The sequence below is a fragment of the Mchenga conophoros genome, linkage group LG13 (genome assembly GCF_057382185.1).
Source record: "Mchenga conophoros isolate Kocher_MC1m ecotype Shallow Benthic linkage group LG13, M_conophoros_male_GT1.1, whole genome shotgun sequence".
Lineage (NCBI taxonomy): Eukaryota > Metazoa > Chordata > Actinopteri > Cichliformes > Cichlidae > Mchenga > Mchenga conophoros.
This window is the reverse complement of record NC_140538.1, coordinates 15,906,012-15,922,777: the sequence shown is the minus strand read 5'-3', so window position 1 is coordinate 15,922,777 and position 16,766 is coordinate 15,906,012. Positions and strand designations below refer to the sequence as shown.

General features: G+C 40.0%; 1 protein-coding gene across 13 annotated transcripts in view; it reads left to right on the top strand.

Annotated features, from left to right (window-relative positions):
* Positions 1-16,766, top strand: part of kcnma1a (potassium large conductance calcium-activated channel, subfamily M, alpha member 1a) — a 151,503-nt gene that overhangs the window by 54,945 nt on the left and 79,792 nt on the right. The gene's annotated exons all lie outside the window — the stretch shown is intronic.

The following is a 16,766-nucleotide window of genomic DNA, read 5'->3' as shown; positions in this document are numbered from 1 at the left end:
TAGGGACAGACGATGTTGCCAAAATGACCAAAGAAAGAAAATTCCTTTGCTTGCAATACTACTGATAAAACAAATTGAACAAGAGTGAATGATCTCTATTTTAATGTTCTTTTTAATAAATCATTTATAGCTTATTTCGGTGAAGTATTAAGAGTCCTTCAGTTATACAAATAAGTTCTCTTTAAGTTGTAGATATTTAAGTTAAAACACAACAAGGAAGGACCTACAGTAGGACCTTCTTGCAGTGAGGTGACAGAGCTAACCTGGATTTTCTCTATATTGTGAAAAAAAGCAATATAGTGAAAAAGGTCAAGTTATAACTACAAAGTGAAGTTGGAGCTAGCTGAATGCTCTCATGGACACCATCTTGGCTGTGTAGTGGAAAGAAAGGCTCAACCAAACAATTTGGATTTTCTCTATATTGTAAAGCGGCTCCATAGTTTATAGGTTAAGGTTAGCATTTGCTAAACATGCAAAAGACCAGGAGGTTTGAGACTGGGAGGGGAAACTATCTTGTTACTGGACGAACAGCTGAAAGAAGAGCAGAAGGATGCATTGTCAACAACTTAACAGCATATCTGCAGAGACAAATATAGATCACCCTTAATTGAGAAGTACACTCAGTGACTTGGAATTGACCTGGAGATGGATCCAATCGTGTTGCCATCTAAATCACTTCATGCTTCATGCCCCAGTCTCCCTGGAGTGGGTTAAGCATTATGAGAATTTCCCAGTGGGCACTGATAAAGTGTCACATTATTAACATTCAACATTTTCTTGGTGCAGGCTTATATGCCGCATGTCAATTGCTCTGTGGAGCTGGAACTGCCTCCTCTTCTCAGCCTGTCTCATCTATACATCAGCAGGTCTGAGTCACACAGAAAGTTGGTGTGGGAGTGGAAGGATCAGTAGAGATGGGGCTGACTGATTCCCAACCTCTGCTTTAAAGGGTGGACAGGTTATTATTGCAGCAACATCCATGGTGGAAGATGGATGATGATGGTTGTACTCCTCCTAAAACTGACCTACATAAAAAGAGGCCGTCACATAATGGGTTTATTTTGGCGGGAAAAACACCTCTTGTGCTGTGCAGAGCTTTAGAAGGTGCAGGATTAAGTGTGAGATTTCCATGTGTAGCCTCTGTATGACATGCTTCCTTGTTTATTTTAAAAAACAACAGCAACTTTCTGACCCTCCTTTGATTCTCATAAAAGGCCTGGTCATATATATGGTTTCAGGTTCATCCTGAATATGCTGTTGTCACTCGTGTCATGTTAGTGCTTCTAATTGCTTATTAGAGGAGTCAGCTCAGTGGGGACCATCTGGTAAGCCAGGTTTCAGATCCGTTTACCCCCACTGGGATTCTGTTTCCTGGGACGGGACGGCCACAGAGTGTCCCTAAAAGACATCACCTCCAGAGCCCGCCACTTACTGCTCAGAGTTTCCATGAGATCATTAGGGGATGATCATAGTTGATGTAACAAACACAGGAAAGAAGGGAGGGAGAGGAGTGTTAAGGGGCAGGTGAAAATGAGACATACAGGGAAAGGGACTCTAAAGTTTTTAGAGGGAGAAAATATTCTTTCACATATATTACATAAGCTTTATTTGGATGATTTATATGTTTTTTTAGGTGTTATTTTAGGCTTTTTATAGAGAATTTATATTTAAAAAAAATATAGGACAGCCTCTTTGCAACAGAGTAAAAAGCAGTGGTTGGTGAGAGACTGCATTCACATTTTTTTTTTTTTTTGGTGTCTAGTACTGATTGCAAGTGCTTGTGGTGACCAGTTGGTTGCTCTGTCCTGTTGCTCTTTACTTGGTCCTGGGTGTTTAGTGCAGAGCCCTGCATTCCTGCTTAATTCAAGAGCAGAGAGGTTCCAGTGTTTAAAGCTTTTAGTCACATTTCTACATAAAAATCAGTACACAAAGAAAACATCTCTGCATGTCTTTTCACAGCAGTAATCATATAGTTGTTAAACACAGATTTCAGGTTTTTATGGGGAAATAGTTTGTACAATGTAATAGAATAATTTGTCCCCAGAAGAGTTAAAACTAATATTGTTAACATGATTTTTCTTCAGTCTCTTGCATTTTATTTGAGAAGAGGTCGGCCCTTAGCCCTAGGATTTTGCCCTTCTCCTCTGATACATGTCGACACTTCTGATTTAAATTTGCAATTTATCACATTTAACCATGAGAATCTCACAAACAGACTGTGTGGGTTGAATATGAACCACTTCAGTTGAAAAGTGACAGCAAACTAACTCTGTCTTATTGTCGTTTTCTTCCTGTTTTACCGCCATCTTCACTCACTAAAGCTGACTTGAAGACAGCAACTGACTGAAGAGTGGTCTAAGACCATGTCTTTGATGCATCCATTTCAAAGGCAAAGGTTGCACAGTCACAGTCATTTCGGTCAAATGGTCTCCAACCACTGTTTTCCTTAGTATTTTTTTCGTCTTTAGGAACCAAGGTGTTAATTTAATTTGTCGCCTCCTCACCTGGCAAAGACACACTTGTAATTGACTGCATGCATGAATAATGTAGAGAGATATTTTCTGTTATCATTATTATTATTATTATGATTGTCTGATATGTGCACAGTCATAGTGAATGTGGGGACAAAGTATCCTTCAGGTAGATCAATCTCCGTCCATCCTTCCTCTTGTGCTTATCCAGAGTCACTTATGGACAACCTTATATTAGAACATTGTGTTTAATATGGACAAACTTGCACAGAAGTCCGGTAACACACACCACTCAAGTTCAGATCTGTCAGGCTGTTCCTCTCAATAAGGCCCCTCCATGTCTCAGAAAGCTGTGTGGCAGGTGAGGGTAGGGCCCAAACGCAGAACTCAGAGGCAGCTTTATTCCTGTGATTCAACAACCAAAAAGATACAGAAAACACACCAAAACAAACAAACAAAAGATAAACTAGAAACTTGGACTTTTGGAAATGAAGAGCTCACAACTTGGCATAATGAGGGAACCTGCAACAAACATGAGAACGCACAGCCAATGTGGATGACGTGACAACGAGCAGAGGAAGACTGAGGGCTTAAATGCACAGAGGATGATAAGGGGATGGGAAACACAGCTGAAACTAATCAGACATAATGAGACTGGGAGGAAGCAATACAAACACACTGAACACAGGACTAGAGATTATCAAAATAAATATAAATAAATAAATACATTTAAATACCCACCCGAGCCTGCCGCCTCTCAAGGGCAACTTCAGACTGAGACAAAGCCGGACTCCCCTGGGATCCCTGGGACACACAAAGCCCTCCACCACGATAAGGTAGTGATTCACAGAGAAGTAAACTGGGATTGCCCCTCTGTGAATTCATGTAGTAAAAATCATGTGAAAAAAGCAGGTGGGAATAAAACAAACAAACAAAAAAATTTAATAAGCAGACACAGAGGAAGAAAAAAATTACGCAGCAGGTCTAAGCTGTTATCAGTGAAAGCTATCAAACCATATTATGTACCATTTTCTTACATCTATCTAATTATATAGGTATGTTAATTTAAAACTCTATTAAATGTATTAAATTGATGTAATTCTGTTCATACCTGTATTAAAAAGTATGAAAATTTCTCCTCAAAAAGATCAATTAATTAGAAATTACATCCTCTTTTTCCTCCAGTTACGTCAGTTTCTTTGGAAATATTCTTGTTGATAAATTGACTGCAAACCAGAGGCTAGGGAGAGATCTATCACTGGTATACTGAGATGAAGTAATGAAAGCATAAAACTCCCTCTGAAAAAGGGGCCAAAAGGGCAGACTGTCCTAGCCTCTGAAGACTGAATAATGCCTTTGTTTTGTGATCCCTTTTTATTACTTTGCTGCAGCTGCATGCATTTCTCTGGCACATTGCATTCACAGTTATTCCCACAAGTGGCATATCACCGTGGCAACATCTCACATCTCTTATTCACAAGAATGAGCTTTGTGCCCTCCGTCTGTCTCTGTTTTTATTTCTCTCTCTGTCTCTCTCTCACTCCTTACCATCCCTCGGTGCCTCTGTTCTATGTATCCATTTTTTTTCAATGGGCTGGAAGGGGCATTTCAAGCAAATTAATAATTATGTGTAATTGCTAAGTGATTTCTGCCTTTTTGCAAATGGGTACATCCTTTGAGTTTATCATTAGAAACTCAAAAAATATTCAGGATGATACAATTAACAGGAGCGCAAATGCTCAGTTGGTAGATTCCATATGCAACACTGAATGTGGGGTTTTTGCTAAAAATAAGCAGGATTGTCTCTGTCCTCTTTAGCCCAGAAGACTCTGTGTCCATAATTTATATTAAAGTCATTCATTTCTCTCAGGTTCGAGTTTTCCATCAATCTCTCTTATATGCACGTGGGCCAAAGAAACAAGGTGATGATTGGTTATGTGTGCGTTCATTTATTTATTTATTGTACTTTTGAGCTGGTATTTGAGGATGCGTGGACAAACTGTGTTCACTGACAGTAGGTTTTAAGTTTTCCTGTGCCAATGTGGCGATTTCCACTGCAGAAACATGTCTGTTTTCAATGCTGTGCTGAATGAGAGCTTGAAGATCACAGCTATTCAATATTAGATTCTTTGGGCTTGTGGCTCAGTTCTAGACATTTCTCTGGATTCTCTGACTCTTTCATTCTTAAATTATTGAACAGTTTACCCACACAGCCTTTCATGGAGCTGTGAAAGCTGGGAACACCTCTCCACTTTTTTTCTGAAAACCCATCTTTCTTTGGGATGCTATTTTTAGCGTCACTTTGTGCGATTGCCAGGCAGTGCATTAAATCTGTGATTTGTTAAGGGAGACAAAACCTTTTTAATTTTTTCCCTAATTTGTGATGATATTTATTTGAAGTATGACCTCTACAGTGATAACATTCTTAATTTGTTGTTGTTGTTTTTTTGTGTAAGGATATTAAAGAAAGGTACCTTATAAGAAAATGGCACATAATATAGTTTGAGTGTCTTTTCTGTCATTGCTTTCTTCCCCTCTTACTGTTTATGGAAATATATTTTGGTTGTATTTCTTTTTTCTTTTTCTTTTTTTTTTCAGATTACAGGACATCAACTCTTTCCTCTTTTCCCTCATCTCCATAATTTTCCTTGTAGCTGCTCTGATCTTCTGCTTGTACTCAGGCTCATACTGAGCCTGCTGGCTTTGAGTTTTAGCTTTAGCCAGTTTGCCTTTGTTAGCTTCTTTAAAATATCTGTGATTAGGCTTGTTGAGATTAATATGCTTGTGCTGTTATTTTGGCAAACTTTGTGTCCTCATTTATGTTGAGGAGCTTCGACACTAAGGACAAGTGTGCATGCAACTGTTTAGCTGAGCTGCTGTATACATGAGGTTGACTGGCCGAACACAGAAAATGTTCGCTGGCCTGTAGATCGGTGCTTGTGTATTTTGAACGTAACGCTGACAGCTCTCCAGGTAGCACACGGCTGACTGTTTCCCTGAGAAGCATGTTGGATAATGAGTATTGTCATGATGCAAATTAATAGTTAATGTAACCAGTGGCCTATGTTCAGAGGTGAAAGGTGAAAGTTGTACCAAGTGAATATTAAGGTATAGTTTGACTTGAAGTGTATTCTTAATGTTGGGGCTGCAAGAGAAACGGCAAAAAGTTAAAAACATTATATACTTTCTAAATTAAATAATTAATGGTATTTCTTTGTTTACTTATGATTATGGGGGGAAAAAAGCTCTCAGTATTTTTAGATAGTTCCTGTGAAAAACTGTATTTAAATTGAAGTTTCTGAAATTGATTTTCGTTTTCTTAGTTGGATTAGCTCTTTTCTGTAGAGAGTAATACTTATCTTAGGAATAAGCACAATTTAACTAGAGTGCAATTAATAAAAATACCCCAAAAGGGAAAGAAATAGAAACCATTAGCAAATTAGCCTTCTGTTCATCCCTCCACATATCTTAAGTGTGTATATAAAAGTGTGAGTAGTACAAAAATTCAACAGTTTCTAATGTTACAAATCTATTTGAAATATTATATGACGTTTTAGGATGTTTTGGCTCTCCAGACACCTCTGTTTGTTAAAACAGCTGCCACCTTTATCCCTCCTGCTGGTGGGTGAAGGTATCAGAAATGTGTTAAGGTCATACATGATGGTTCCAGGCATCCACCCACCTCATTTACTTAGCTGGACAGGTGTATGTAACCCTTGATCTTATGTGGCAGAAAGCAAACATGGGTGGGATAAACTCAGAGACTGCTGCTCTGCACTTTATACCTGCCAGCAAACACAGAATACTAATGCAGCTTTCCCTTCTCTGTGGATCCTAGTCTCATCTTCTTTTTGCTGAGCGTGAGCATTCTGCCTTATCACAACCCGCTACGTTGTTAGCAAGAAAAAGTGGATTTTGTCGCGGATGATAAACTTCTCATTAACCTTCAGGAAATTAAATAAAACCTTTTTTAAATTAGATAAAGATCATGTCACTGTCGCGTTTCTTCTGAGTTGAAACCTATGTACCTGACGGGGGGTTGTTGGTGTCATAAAAAGGTGAATTTAAGAAAAGGAAGAAGAAAAAAAAAGGTTATTGAGTATGCATATATCTATATGGTTTTATAATTTGGTTGGTAGTTATTCCATTTGCTTTATAGGAAAGGAACATAAACTTTTAATTCCACATTTGGCAGGAGTTGACTGTCCCTCTGGCAGCGAAATGCGGTATGACATTTTTGGAGGGGGATAAAAAGGTTCTGCTGGATTCTGCATTACACATCAGACACAGTAATTGCTCTGCACGCATTGTAACAGAAATTGGATTGGTGTGATAAAGTTTTGATAATATTAACTGTGACAGGGATAATTTATGCTGTAATTTAAGGTACATAATGGAACTGTGTGGCTGTAAGTGGTGCCTGGACAAGTGTCTAGTGACCTGCATATATTTTGATGAGACCACAGGGAAAATACTTTTAGTATTCACACAGGGAACTTTATTTCTTGTGATTTGAGAGCGATCTATTCAGTGGTACGATGGGAAATCATACCAGTTATGTAAATGCCACATTAGCTATGAGTGGATACGGGGCACAGTTAGACTCTTAACAATGCTGAAATTAATAATTAAGGGATACCCATACATTTCTGCTCAGAGATTATGCTCAACAAAATCAGTCATTTCACTTTCACCAATTAAGATTCTGGTAACACTACACTACTGATGCATTTTAATTTGTCACACCACCTGCTCTTTTCTGTCAGACTTTATTTTCCTTTTTTCTGCTGTCTATCAAGCTACAGATCTACTGGTAAACTACCTCCATGCAGACAGTAAATCTGGCTTTGAATAGAACATCTGCGAAGGGATGAATTAATAGCAGTGACATGTCACCGCGCTTCTCGACTGCTCCGTACAAAACCAGGGAAAATCCCCTCAGATTTGTGTCTCATTTTCTGGTTATTGTTTGGAAACAAACACCGAAAAAGAAGAGACCCACTCTGTGTCATGTTGTCACTTTGAAAGGATTCCCAGTATGGAAGAAGTCTGAAGTGAGGTCTTGCGGGATATTAAGTGTTTCCTTTTGATTGAAGCTGCAGGGAGTGGGGAAGAAGATGACTTTGACAGGATTCAGTCTGAGGCCAGCAGGGGTGCACGAGTCACCAGAAGTAGAAATCTTATTCAGTGGTGATTCATAAAACTTTACTTGTCTTCATTTTCATGAATGCAACGACCTTAAAAACTAATTTATTACACATTAAATCAGAAGGATTGTAAGTGGTCCAGGATCAAGCCCAGACAAGCGGACTAGTTGATTGATAAGTCTGTACTCCAACTCCCCATTAATCTCACATAGCACATCTTAAATATGAGGTGTGAGCAAAAAGTCCTGAGAACAGGACCATAAGAGTCAAAAGCCAAAAAAAGCAATGACCGCAGTGACTCCAGCTCAGGGGCATGTCCAATAAGGGGTTGAACTTTACTGAGGATTACTGATATACTTGTACTTAATATAAGTATTTCCATGCGGTGCTGCTTTCTTTTACTCCACTACACAGTAGTTTATCCTATTTATTTGAACTTAAATTCTTTTGCTGACAAATTGCAATATTATATCTCAAGCTACAGAGCAATACATACATTAAAATCACCAGCAGCTCCAACATTAGCGAGAGATAAATCAGTAATTATGATCCAATAATATCCTGCATATATGATTCATAAAATAGCCATTCTACATGATAAGTACATTTACTTTAGGTACTTTAAATATATTTTAACTATACAAGCTTTGCACTGTTTAGCTACTTGAGTATGTTGGTAAATGTTTACTTAGGTAAATGCTTCTTTTAGCTTGGTCGCCCCAGCGAGTGGATACTTGTACTTTTTTTCCACATTACAAACAATGATCAAACATAAGAGACTGGTCTGGTTGGTTGTAGGTAGTCACCAACCAGTATCTACTGTAGGGCCGTGTGACTGGGCCCCAAAGAGTGAGGCAGGGAGAATACTTGTCATTATTCTGATCATTCATCAGCTTAGGTACAGTTAATTGCTCCACAGGGGAAGACTTAACGTGAACTGTGATGTGTGCCATCTTGAGCCATCTTAGAGCACATCAACAACGCAGGAATTTTTTAAAATATGAGCACAGTCTTCACTCATCACCTGCACCACTTGCCAGATTTGACTAGCTGCAACTTTGTCCTCCCCTTCGCAAAGACATTCTGCTGAAAGCCCTAAAAATAACCGCAGTGTTGATTAAAATGGTCCAGAGGTGCATGAGCTGACGGCATCATACTTGAATTTGGGCTCATTTAAATCAAACAAAGAACTTCCTTATCAAACCTCCCTGCGTTACTAGTATCAGGTCTTCTGTAGCGCACTCAGCCTCCCTGCTTGTGTTGCAATGAGTCAGACTTGCCACCTTAGACATAGTCATGACAACTATTCTTGTTAACCTTGCAATTGTGTGTTAAATTAGTCTGAACGTTTAAGTGCCCTGTTAACATAACGTGTGTAGCCTAAACGGTTATAAGTCTAGCAACAGTGGGGGAGTGTTGTCACTGTGTTGACTCAGAAAAAACTTGGCTGATTAGACAGAAAAGTAACAACTTCAAAGGCTCGGAGGTGTTACTAGAATAGAAAGTGTCGCAGCATCCACCTATCCATCTATGTGTCTGTGCATCTATTGAATGTGCTCTCTCTGTCTATCACCATAATTCACTCCTGAAACAGAAAACAAGCCTGTTTATGTTTGCAATGATTTCAGAATGAGGCAGATCATTCAATAACCTTTTTATCATGTTATTTAAACGTTCACATATGTATTTTTTACATTTTTTGCAGGCTGAAGTACTGTATGATGACGAAAAATTGAAAATTCATTGAGGGAAAAAAATTTAATAAGTTTCTTCCACTTTACCTGTCACAATATACCCAGAATAACTACAGTTTCTTGTTGAGTGCTAACATTGTGAAAGCTGCTTTTTTGTACTTGCAATATCTTGTGCTTCAGGTGTACAAACTGAGTTTGTTTCTGGATCGTGTCCTTGCAGTGTTACCCTCCATGCCTGAGGCTCTGGCTTACTCGTGGGCTGTTGCACATTTACGGACACTCGACATTTCCCAGGGGCTCGGGGAGAAGTCTGTGGACCTGTGATACCTAGCAGCAAAAAGCCAAACTTAACCTAAAATATATCAGTTTGTTATGTTTTGTTATTTTTTTTTGTAGTGTCAGCTGAACTATGACCTGCCACTCAGTTAGCGCCGCTGTAAGAGCTGAACAGTCACATTTTGCTGAAAATAATATTGCCCTCTAGCTGCCATACGTATGTATGGTTACGATTATGGTAACGCTCACACTGTGAAGCGTTCAGATGGAACCACCTATAGGTTAATGTCGTAGACTAAGAAAGGATATGATGGCTGATTGAAAAATATCCCCCAACCCCACAAGAACACTGTCAGCACCTCTTTGCAGTCCGGTCACATGCGCTCATCTTCTCTGTGCTGGCATAATCCCAGTAGGGCTCCTACCTTCTGTCTCGTAGACATACTCAAAGGTTGAATGCTTGGTAAGGTTGAACGCATGATACACATGCACCCTCTCACATGCACACATCCACACAGGTGAAGACGTGCAATGACACGTACACGCTGTGGCATTTAAGCTCTTGCTGTGCTTTAGAGGACATGCTCTATTATTCTCCATCTCTCTTCAGCTGCTCTCGCTTGCTCTCATTCTGTCTTTGCCACAAGCCATTTTCTGCCACCTCTTAATGTTCCTTATGTCCCACAGGGGTGAGGAGCTCTCTCTAATATTTTCTCATCCTTCCATCTCCTGTCATAATCACCTCCATCTATTTTCTCTCCTTCTCTCCTTTTCTCTTTTGTCCTTTTGATATTCTCCGAGAACATACAAGGTCATGGTCACTCCCGAAAAGGCTGCGATTAGACATAAGAAGGGTGGGGTGCCCTTCCAGTACCTAGAACATACTGTACAACTCACATAAGCTAATCTTTGTTAGCGGCGTTTAATTTTGCAGTTGTCTGTCTCTCATAGTACACAAGTAACACCTCCCCCAAAAAATCTCTTTTTATGAATTAATGATGCTGTAAAAGCTTTTAGGGAGATTTTTCAGAAAGGTTGTCTTGTGAAATCTGTAACGGATCCCCACGGGCCTCCTCTTCATCTCCCACTGACAGATGCTCATTTTAGGATCTGTCACCCTGTCAGACCTGAAAGGCTTTCCTCCATAACGACCCCCTTCCCACTCTCTCCCCCTGTCAATCACTGTTTCTGTTGCCTAGGTACGACAGTTTGTGGACATCTGTCTCTTAAAGGCCACAAAGGTTGAATGAAACCAATTCCTAGGGTTGTATACTGATTTACAGTGGGGCAAAAAAGTATTTAGTCAGCCACCGATTGTGCAAGTTCCCCCACTTAAAATGATGACAGAGGTCAGTAATTTGCACCAGAGGTACACTTCAACTGTGAGAGACAGAATGTGAAAAAAAAATCCATGAATTCACATGGTAGGATTTGTAAAGAATTTATTCGTAAATTAGGGTGGAAAATAAGTATTTGGTCACCTCAAACAAGGAAAATCTCTGGCTCTCACAGACCTGTAACGTCTTCTGTAAGAAGCTTTTCTGTCCCCCACTCGTTACCTGTATGAATGGCACCTGTTTGAACTCATCATCTGTATAAAAGACACCTGTCCACAGCCTCAAACAGTCAGACTCCAAACTCCGCCATGGCCAAGACCAAAGAGCTTTCGAAGGACACCAGGAAAAGTATTGTAGACCTGCACCAGACTGGGAAGAGTGAATCTACAATAGGCAAGCAGCTTGGTGTGAAAAAATCAACTGTGGGAGCAATCATCAGAAAATGGAAGACATACAAGACCACTGATAATCTCCCTCGATCTGGGGCTCCACGCAAGATCTCATCCCGTGGGGTCAAAATGATCATGAGAACGGTGAGCAAAGATCCCAGAACCACACGGGGGGACCTGGTGAATGACCTGCAGAGAGCTGGGACCAAAGTAACAAAGGTCACCATCAGTAACACACTACAACGGCAGGGAATCAAATCCCGCAGTGCCAGACGTGTTCCGCTGCTGAAGCCAGTGCATGTCCAGGCCCGTCTGAAGTTTGCCAGAGAGCACATGGATGATACAGCAGAGGATTGGGAGAATGTCATGTGGTCAGATGAAACCAAAGTAGAACTTTTTGGTATAAACTCAACTCGTCGTGTTTGGAGGAAGACGAATACTGAGTTGCATCCCAAGAACACCATACCTACTGTGAAGCATGGGGGTGGAAACATCATGCTATGGGGCTGTTTTTCTGCCAAGGGGACAGGACGACTGATCCGTGTTAAGGACAGAATGAATGGGGCCATGTATCGTGAGATTTTGAGCCAAAACCTCCTTCCATCAGTGAGAACTTTGAAGATGAAACGAGGCTGGGTCTTCCAACATGACAATGATCCACAACACACCGCCCGGGCAACAAAGGAGTGGCTCCGTAAGAAGCATTAGAAAGTCCTGGAGTGGCCTAGCCAGTCTCCAGACCTCAACCCCATAGAAAATCTGTGGCGGGAGTTGAAAGTCCGCGTTGCTCGGCGACAGCCCCAAAACATCACTGCTCTCGAGAAGATCTGCATGGAAGAATGGGCCAAAATACCAGCTACTGTGTGTGCAAACCTGGTAAAGACCTATAGTAAACATTTGACCTCTGTTATTGCCAACAAAGGTTATGTTACAAAGTATTGAGTTGTATTTTGTTATTGACCAAATACTTATTTTCCACCCTGATTTACGAATAAATTCTTTACAAATCCTACCATGTGGATTCATGGATTTTTTTTTTTCACATTCTGTCTCTCACAGTTGAAGTGTACCTCTGGTGCAAATTACTGACCTCTGTCATCATTTTAGGTGGGTGAACTTGCACAATCGGTGGCTGACTAAATACTTTTTTGCCCCACTGTATGAGAGCGCATTTGTTTTTGGGATTTGAAAACAAAACAAAAAAAACATTGTGGGGGTGAGCAAGTTTATTTAGTCATTTCTTGGTGTTATGTAAGATGAAATAATACACCATATGCTGTCTGAGGAATAGGTAGGATTTCATATTAGAGCATTAGTAGTTAATTCTCAGAATTAGCAGTCAGTAGCTATAAGCATTATTATATAAGCATTTCTGTGTGTTCCAAACCCCTACATGTGCCTCACTGAAACAATTGGGCCAAATAGAAATATAAAAATACCGGAATATTTAGATACAGCTAATACTAATTTTAAACTTTGATTTGTGCGCATTTATTATCAAAATGGTTGACCTGCCGTTATTTGTGCAATCCTTGCAGCTCTAGATGGCTCTAAATCTGTGTGATCGGGTATTGCAAAACATGCCAGCAACAAATTAAGCGTGACTATGCAGAATTTGGAATGCAGAAATCTAACTCTTCTTGTTGTGGCTTGTTGTGGGCTTGCACCTGTTCTGTTGACATCGCCAGAGTTCATTTTAAACAGAGTCAGCGCTCTGAAAGTGTTACATTTCACACCGTGTTTGTATTTTCATGCGTCAAAATCGGGCAGAGTCCCGGCAGTGTCACATTGCCAGCTTTTGCAATGTTAAAATTATTATTTTTTTTATAGCTGAAGACATTATGGCTTTGGCAGCAGGCAAAAGCAATAATGGAAGAAAAAGTAGGAAGTGGGAAGAAAGTATCGTTAAATTCAGGGATGTGAGGAGAGTGAGATGTAGATTCTAATCTGTAATTTCACCACGCACTGCATTGTTTTCAAACTTTCCAGTGATTTATTGGAAATGGGCTGAGTCATCCCCATTTCTCATGCTTTTCTCTAAAATCACAATATTTGAGACTTCTGCAAGGAGTTTTTACAGACCCTACGATGTTATCTGCGTTAGTGGGCGACGTTGTTGCCAGCATTTTGTGTCTCTGTGTAGTGCATTATGTGTTGATTACCATGCAAAGTGCCCTGGTGGTTTACATGCTCTTTTTTTGTGGTCAGCTTGTTGTGATTTGGCGCTATATAAATAAAATTGAACCTCTACTTTTTCTGCTTATTCGTACATTCCCTCACGTCCATTCTGACAGTTCTCCAGACATAAGGTCTTTTTCCAACATTGCTTGTGATAGTGTATGTAACAGAATAAACATGTAAATGCTGAAAATCCAACTTTTTTACTTTTCATGGCTTTAAAAGCAAAGTTTTTTGGTGGATGAATGATAATGATTATTCTTGAAGGACATGTTAATGTCCTCCAACCAAGTCTCTATTCAACTGTTCCCCAGAGACCCCAGAGAACAGCTACTGTGTGACCTTGGATGGTAACACAAATTGAGCTAGCTGTGAGAGCGAGGACGAGATATGAGTGGAAAGAAAGGAGACAGGATTGTGTTGCCTAGCGCAACATTTAGAGCCAGCAGTATTTTCACTACTCGATTCCAACCAGACAATTCAACCTCATAAAACCTCAGATTCTTTTCTTTAAAAAGGAGCTAAGACGTATAACAACTGTTAAAAAGAAACAGATGTACACTAGACAGATGAGAAGTATAAAACATTACCGAGATATTCTAACAGTAGTGGTAGACATTTCATTACAGGGGACTAGATGTAGTTCAGTACTCAACTCCTCCATCTCCTTCCCCAATAGACTTGACTAAAATAAACTCAGTCTACAGTGGATTCAAATAATGGAAGAAAAAAAAAAAAAAACAGACACACTGATGCACAACTCACTCGAGCTTCAGCTCGTTTGCTGCCTGCTTTTTGTCCTCTGTGCCTCTCTTAATTTAAACTTATACAGTGGAGAAAAGAGTATTATAAAAAACAAACAGAGCTCCAGCTTTAGAAAAATAAGAACAGTTTTGAAACCGCATTTAATCAGTAAAATGCTTTTGTAGTGAAGGTGGCAATTAGCAATCAGGCCAAGGGAAAGTCTGTTCAGAGGTTAGCTATCAGCAGACTGATCATCAGACAGTGTGAAGTGGACTTTCAGTCCCTTGAAAGCCTAGAAGTAAATTGCTTTAATTCAAGGTTGCCTCAAAAGCAAACCAAAAAAAATTGGACTTTTGGTTTATATTTGGATTTCAGCAACGTGCTGCTAATTGCATTGAGGCTCTTGGGTCTCTTTCCAGTCCGCTGGTCATAATCTGAGCCTTAGAATTTGTTTGGCTCCTGTTGTTAATAATCACGTACTTTCCGAAGCTGCCGGTGTATTCGATAGGAACACGCTGGCGTGAATTGGTATGCTTGTGGCACCTCTGTTCAGTCTCACGGAGCGAATCAGTAGTCTAGGTTGAGTTATGCAGTCTGTGGCTGGAATATAGAGTGCGGCGTTCTGACAGGGGATATCACAATGTGTGCTGATGTATGGGTGTATGCCATCAAAGTTTAATGGAGGTTTCCTTTGCTGACATTCCCTCAGAGAGAGGCTCACACTTCTGCCTCACGGTGACATACGATTCTGTTTCCTAGTGCATCTCAATCTGCATTGACACCATAGACCCGTGACTGATAATGTAGGAGTGGATGTTATGAAAGCAAACACTTGGGATTGATGCAAATGTTTGCTCTGCAGTGCAAACATTGTGACAAGTTGATGAGAAAGGGAAAGCTATAGTGTTGCATCTCTTTTCTGTTTCACTGACAGGTCAATTATTCAGAGAAAATCTGTATAGAATATGAATTAACACATAATGTTCTTTATTGTTTTGAAGTCTGTTGAAAAAATACAAACCATATATTGTATGTGTTTGGGGATTAAAACCATAGAAAAGCAGAAACTCTACACTGGATTGGCCAGAGATTTTCTTGGCTGTGGACCTCTGAAATCCTTTCTGGCTGAGGCATCAATCACACATTTTGGAGCTCTTCTTTCTGGCTAACCCAGCGAGCCAGGCTGGATTAATGAACAAGCTTATCCTGATGCCATACAGTACTGATGGGCATTCTTGACTTCCCAAAGATGTTTCCCACTCATGTAATCTTCGGAAACAAATCAGGATTCCTAGAAACCCTTCATGACACCCTTTATTGTTTCAATTATCTCTAGAAGCTTACTAGCATACATAAATACATGCATGCACACATTTGTATGTACCAGCAGCAGCAAGATACATAGTAGGACTGCCTCTTTTGTCACATGCTGCTATTATGTCTATAGCAAAAGCTTTTAATAAATGAATTAGCATTTCAGCGGCTATGAAAGTCATCTTTAACCCGTGAGAAAAACTTCCCTTAAATGGATGACAAAGTGGATTTCTAATTTAGCAGCTAATGATAGCTAGCTTGGTTAGAGCTTTGTCACCCAAGCCTTGAGACTGGTAGTGCTTTTCCGTAGCAACTGGCAGTAGCTAAGGGATCACTATCTGGTCTCTGGGCTTGTGTAAAGAGGACTTTAGCAATTGATTTCACAGTGGTTTCCAGCAAACACTTTCAAGCAGTTGGGGAGTACTAATTTTTTTCTTTGCAACCAGTGGCTGCTAGATGGTTGTTAACCAGTCTCTTGGCCTGTGTGACTGAGGCCTTAGTAAACTGCATCTGTAAACAGGCATAGGTCAGACTGGCTTTTAAAATATTGTGTCTTAATCAACATGAGTAAAAACTACTTCTGTCAAATTTTAGTTGGTTTGTCCACTGTAAAGAAGACATTCCCACATTCTGGTTATTATAGGCAGAATGTCTTTTTAAAATTAATTTTAGTGAAATCTAAATGTGTGTAGGCATGTCTTTAACCCTTTCTCAGTTTACCATGGAGAAATGCATAACTGTACTCTGTCTTGATCACTTAAAAGAAATATGGTAGAAACAGAGGAGCTTTGATTCACTGACCTCTTGACCTCATACTTGGCCTTAATGTGAAGTGATTTCTCTGTATATTGCCACCCTACATCACCTGCCTTCGGGAGTCCGCTGTCTTCTTGTCACAAAGTGCAGTTACAGGACAGAGGAAGTCATTAGATAGGATCCTTGTTGGGGAAGGAAGTCATGTGTGAAATTTTGGCTCAGTTTTAGGGCGCTTCTGATGGCGAGCTGTGATGGGCTCTTAAAATTCTTTAGACTTACAAATCAGCTCAGTGTGTCAGACTTGCATGTGTGTTTATATGTGTAAGTTAGTGTTATTATGTGTTTACAATTCTGATCGTGTCATTTGAGAGCCGCCGCCTTTAGCCTGCTTGCAGTAAGAGAACCTGAAACCCTAACGCTTTCAAGTTCACACACAAACACATACACCCACACACACAGA